This window comes from Puma concolor, chromosome D1, assembly GCF_028749965.1.
Source record: "Puma concolor isolate L17-30 chromosome D1, mPumCon1.1.hap2, whole genome shotgun sequence".
Lineage (NCBI taxonomy): Eukaryota > Metazoa > Chordata > Mammalia > Carnivora > Felidae > Puma > Puma concolor.
This window is the reverse complement of record NC_141676.1, coordinates 73,536,738-73,543,284: the sequence shown is the minus strand read 5'-3', so window position 1 is coordinate 73,543,284 and position 6,547 is coordinate 73,536,738. Positions and strand designations below refer to the sequence as shown.

Here is a 6,547-nt window from a genome sequence, read left to right as displayed (position 1 = left end):
GCCCGTTCATGCTCTGTCTCTCTCTGTCCCAAAAATAAATAAACGTTGGAAAAAAAAAAAAATCAGACTAGGGAAAGAAGTAGGTCTGGGGACATATTCATGGTCTTTTTTTTTTTAATGTTTATTTTTTTTTTGAGAGAGAGACAGAACGTGAGTGGGGAAGGGGCAGAGAGAGAGGGAGACATAGAATCTGAAACAGGCTCCAGGCTCTGAGCTGTCAGCACAAAGCCCAATGTGGGGCACATGTGAGACTCATGGACCGTGAAATCATGACTTGAGCTGAAGTCGGATGCACAACTGACTGAGCCACCCAAGCGCCACCACATTCATGGTCTTAATATAGTGAATATTTAGCCTGCCCTGATTATTACACAATCAGAACAGCAAAAATATTTGCAGGAATAAAGTAGGTTTACTCAATAGATTAGGTGATTAGAAAAATAAAGATCTTCATTTGTCTCCTTTATCAACAAGAAACAAAGAGAACCCTGGAAACATTTAAAATTCAAAAAAAAAAACTGAAAAATAATAAAATTTTGTATCTAATATGAAATAAGCTGAAAGGTGGCATAATTTTGAGCAAATACTTAAGTATAAGAGAGGAGAATTCTCTTTAGCTAGGCATGTAGTAAACTCTTACCTGAATGCCAAGATTTCGTGAAATGGAATTGAATTTCTTTTGTGAAATCACAGTATTGTTTATTTAGAGATATATTTTACCTTTTCATAATATTGTTTTCATTAGTTACCTATCTTTAGAATGGATAGTAGGCTAAATATTCAAGACAGTTAACGTTAGTTACAGAACATGAATGTTGTAAATCATGGAAGCTTGAAAATGGCTACTTTGTGTCATAACTGATAAAAGTCAGACACAGGAGAAGCAGAAGGGAGAACCTATGTGTTAGTTGACTTCCTCTTCTTACATAGCAAGGAATTAGTTAACACTGTTTGAAAATTATGGGCTAAAAGGAGAGCTGTATATGATTTTACAGTTAAGAAAATAACTCCAAGAAGGGCAAAAAATTGTAAAAGCAATAGGCCCCTGGGTGGCTCAGTCGGTTAAGTGTTCTACTTCAGCTTAGGTCATGATCTCATGGTTTGTGAGTTCTGACCCTGCATAGGGCTCTGTGCTGACAGCTCAGAGCCTGGAGCCTGCTTCGATTCTAGGTATCCCTACGTTTCTGCCCCTCCCCCACTCACGCTCTGTCTCTCTCTTTCTCTCTCTCACTCAAAAACAAATAAACTTTAAAAAATTATACAAAAATGAGGCATGGAAAAGAGAGGAAAATAGAGGTCATAGGTAACGTAACTGTGCTAAATTTCAGCTACAATGGAAAGATGCCTAGTGATAGCACCCAACTGACAAAATAATAGTGACACAAAAAGATAAAAGGTGTAATAACGTTTAAGTTTGTGGTTGTAAACATAACATTAATTTTTAAAAACTTATATCAGAAGTAGGGTAGTGTGCCCTGCTAGAAAGTGGGGTGGAGGGAAGAACAGAAAAGCATTTTAATCTTACTTATACCCCTTTCTACTATTTGAAGTTGTAAATCAGGAACACATATTATTACTATAACAGCAAAATTAAAAGAGAAAAAATTATAAAATGTATGTGTACATATACACACATCTGTCTATGCATGTACGTACACATGTTCATAGATACATATACGTGAATGTATGTGCATATGTATATACACATTCATACTTTCAGATTTTTCTCCTTTGAGAGTGTTTGTAAAACTCCTATAGGTACCTTTTGTCAGACATCTAATGCTGTCTTTAAGTAAGATATGTATGCTTTCTGCTTATGCAATCCTGCATCATCAGTGCCTGTACTTCTCCCTAAGGGTGAAGCAAATTCTAGGGATAATAAATATATACGGTACAATAATTTATAATCTCTATTAGAGACACAAAGTTAATCTCATTACTCTAAGGATGGATCATACATTCAGTTTCAAGAACTTTATTATTTTCTCATTGATCATTAGGGCTTAAAATACACAATTTCTCATGGAAAAAGCTGAACTGTCACCCATCCAGAGGATTTCTTGCACACTGGTTGCTGTTCTAAAGAGTATTTAAATCACTCTGTAGAACACATTTTGAGGGTAATTACTTTAAGATGCTAAAATCCCACAGCACAGATCACGATACAAACTTACAAAAACTGTGCGGCTTAGAGGAGGCCAAACTATTTGATCAGAATATTCCCTTGCCTCTTCCAAACTATTCCAGGAGGTAACTTGGATAAAGCGTGTGTGTGTGTGTGTGTGTGTGTGTGTGTGTGTGTGTGTGTATCTTTTAATATGTAAATATACGCATACATACATATAACATTTTCTTTATCCAGTCATCCACTGAAGGACATTTAGGTTGTTTCCATATCTTAGCTATTTTGAATAATACTACATCAAACATGGGAATGCATATATCTCTTGAAGATGGTGATTTCAGCTCCTTTGGATATATACCCAGGAGTGGAGTGGGATTACTAGATCATAGGTAGTTCAATTTTTAATATTTTTGAGGAACTGCCATACTGTTTTCCGTAATAGCTGTACCAATTTATATCCCCCCCCTTCCAATGGTATGTAAAAGTTCCCTTTTCTCTTCATCCGCACCATCACTTGTTTTCTTGTCTTTTTGATAGTAGCCCTCTTTATAGGTGTGAGGCAATGTCTCATTGTGGTTTTCATTTGCATTTCCCTGATGATTAGTAATGTTGAATACCTTTTCATATACTTATTAGCCATCCGTATATCTTCTTTGAAAAAATCTCTATTCAGGTCCTTTGCCCAGTTTTTTCAATTGGATTGTTTGTTTTTTGTTTTGTTTTATTTTGTTGCTATTGAGTTGTATGAGTTCTCTATATATTTTGGATATTAACTCTTATCAGATATATGGTTTGTGAATATTTTTCCCCATTCTGTAATTTGCCTTTTCAATTTATTGTTTCCTTTGCTGTACAGAGTTCTTTAGTTTAATGTGGTCCCACTTGTTTATTTTCATTTTTGTAGCCTGTGCTTTTAGTGTGTTATCCAAGAAATAATACCCAGGACCAATGTCTAGGATATTTTTTCCTTCTAGAAGTTTTATAGTTTCAGGCCTTATGTTTAAGTCTTTGATCCATTTTGAGGGTTTGTTTTTTTTTCTGAGTGGTATAAGACAGTGTTCAAGTTTCATTCTTTCACGTGTGTACATTCAGTTTTCCCAGCATGCTTTGGGAGATATTACGGTACCTTATTTCAAGATATAGTACAAAATTGTAGCAATCAGGAAAGTATGGCAGTGACATAAAAACAAGTACATAGACCCATGGAACAGACAGAAAGCCCAGAGATAAACCCAAGAAGATACAATCAACTAATTTTTGACAAAGGCTAAAGAACACACACTGGGGAAAGGACTGCTTCTTTAATAAATGGTAGTGGGGAATCTGGTAACACCTTCTTCATGAAACCTTTCTATATCATCACAATTTACATGTATTTATGCAATCAGTCATGAGTGCCATGAAAGAACATTGTTTACTCAGCACTAATTATTTGTCAGGGAGTAAGATACACATATAAATAAAAGCTACAGACCTTGTCCCATAGTCTAGTGACCAAAACAGACATGCAGGGAAATCTACACATAACACAGTAGAGAAAATAAAGTGCTCTTGATGGAGGGAAGTATAGAATGCTTTAGGAACACAAAGAGATATTCAACCCAGTCTAGTGAGAAAGGAGAAAAAGTACTAGTCAGGATTCTAGGAGGAATATCTGAATTCAGTTGTAAAAGACGAGTGAGAGTCAGTCAGGCAAAGAAGAGTGCAGTTTTCTAGGCAGAGGACACCAATAAAACGTATTCACTGTACTACTGATTTGCATGGTTTTTTAATTTGTGTTTCTTAAGATTCCTTGGCCACTTGTAGAGAATGGGTGGGCGAGTCAAAGCTGGAAGCAGAGAACCACATGGAGGCTATTTGCAGTAATCTGTGTGAGAAGATTATGGCTTGGACCATGGTTGCAGAAGAAATAAAAAGACTAGGAGGGATTTGTGATATATTTTGGAAGAAGAAATAGCATAAATAGGTGATGGGTTATTTGCTGGGAAGTGAAGGAAAAATAGGAACAAAAAATCATTCCCATCAACCAGATTAACAGTGTTTTTTGTTTTTGTTTTTGTTTTAACTGAGAAAGGGCAGTTTACTGAACAACGTGTTTGGCATGAGAGAGATAATTAATAACGTGGTATTTTCATATATTTCGTGTCTCTAATAAGTAAAACAGAACCCTTAAGAGTCCTACATATGGCATGTTGTTAAAACAGTAACTCTTTTAGGGTTTAGGGAATAGTACTAAAGAAATTAACTTCATTTAGGTTATGTAACTTAGTATCAGTTATATAGTTAAGTATAGAGGGAATTCATGGTCATAAATAAATCAGGAGTACAGGGACAATAGCAACCAGGGTGCATGGTTTTGCCTGAAACAGCCTTTATTCTGCTGGAATGGTGGAGGCAGAAGTTGAGAGAGGGCAATGAGGGTATCCATGCCTCTGCTTCCTGGAAGTGCCGTAAGCCTGCTTGAAACTCATTGAATGGCTTTCTTTGCTCTTAGTAGAGGCTGCAAACTTCTCTCAGACCTCACACTGCACCCCAGCCATATTGATCCTTTGTCTGTTTCTTGAATAAGCCCCTTTTCATGATTCTGCAATTGCTATTTCCCCTGCCATGAGCGCTCCTCATCCAGCTCTTTGCTGGTTTGGCTGAGTCCCATCTTGTAGGTTTCAACACAAATGCTCACTCTTCAGATCAGGTTTCCTTTAGCATTCTAGCCAACCTCGACAAGTTGTTTCTGTGTATCGTGGTGCTATCACAGTCTACGTGTTCATTTTTCATTGTTCCCAGAATGTAAGCTCCATGAAGGCAAGCTTTGGCTATCTTCTTCACTGTAGTTCGAGACCAGGCAGAAAAGGTGATGAATAAGCATTTATTATGTGTCTGAAAGATAAAGATTAAATATTACAAAGCAAATCAGAGGTACACTTAATATATCCTTTGATGATTTCTTCTGCTTAGAAAGCTCTTTCCATTCTTCTTTGCATGATTAACCCACATTGTTCCTCACAAATGAATTCAGGTATTACTTCTAAAAATCTCTAACTAGTTACTTTTTCTCCCCTCTTGTTAGACCAGGTTACATGCCCCTTTGTGTTCCTGGAGCATTCCATGTTCTATCAAAACCCCTTGATTTATTTTATTGTGTTATACACTCTGGATTTGTCAGGATTAAATAATCTCCATAGGTATATAAACATGCTGTGATATATATCATCTTAAAATCATTTTAATTCCCTCCTCTACTACTACATTCATTTCCAGTGGTTACCCTATTGTATGCTTTCCTTTATAATAGAGTTTATTTTTTTTAATGTTTTTACTTACTTTTGAGAGAGCGAGAGAGAGACAGAGCACAAGTAGGGGAGGGGCAGAGAGAGAGGGAGACAGTTTCAGAAGCAGGCTCCAGGCTCTGAGCAGTCAGCACAGAGCCCAACATGGGTCTCGAACTCTTGAACTCATGATTGCAAGATCATCACCTGAGCCAAAGTCAGACGCTTAACTAAGCCACCCCGGTGCCCCTATTTTTTAAAATTTTTTAATGTTTATTTATTTTTGAGAGAGAGAGAAAGTGTGAGCAGGGAAGGGGCAAAGAGAAAGGGAGACAGAGGATCTGAAGCAGGCTCTGCACAGACAGGAGAGAGCCTGATGTGGGGCTGGAACTCACAAGCTGTGAGACCATGACCTGAACTGAAGTCAGATGCTCAACCAACTATGTAACCTAAGAGGTTTTTATAAAGTTTATTTATTTATTTTGCAATGGGGTGGGGGGGGGGGTGTGAGCAGGCGAGGGGCAGAGAGAGATGGAGAGAGAATCCCAAGCAGGCTCCACACTGTCAGTACAGAGCCCGATGTGGGACTCCATCTCAGGAACCATGAGATTATGACCTGAGCCAAAATCAATAGTCAGTTGTTCAACCAACTGAGCCACCCAGGCACCCCTACGATAGAGGTTTGTTTTTTTTTTAATTTTTTTTAACATTTATTTATTTTTGAGACAAAGAGAGACAGAGCATGAATGGGGGAGGGTCAGAGAGAGAGGGAGACACAGAATCTGAAGCAGGCTCCAGGCTCTGAGCTGTCAGCACAGAGCCCGACACGGGGCTCGAACTCACGGACGGCGAGATCATGACCTGAGCCGAAGTCGGGCGCTTAACCGACTGAGCCACCCAGGCGCCCCTAGAGTTTTTTTTAAAGGGTTGCCTGTACTTCCGGTCTGCTTTCTCTCTTCCTATTTACTCTTACCACTATATCAATCCAGGTTTTTCTAAAAAAAAAAAAAAAAAAAAATTAAACAAACAAACATAACTCCCCAGACACTGCTCTTGTCAAGGTCACTAATGACCCCCACATTTCTAATCCTGGAATCAATTTTCAGACTTCACCTCTATCAATATATCGGTAGTATTTTCAACCAGGGATTACCTC

General features: G+C 37.9%; 1 pseudogene; it reads right to left on the bottom strand.

Moving 5' to 3' along the window:
- Positions 1 to 301: 301 nt before the first annotated feature.
- Positions 302 to 399, bottom strand: LOC112866212 (small nucleolar RNA SNORA72; annotated as a pseudogene).
- Positions 400 to 6,547: the final 6,148 nt, after the last annotated feature.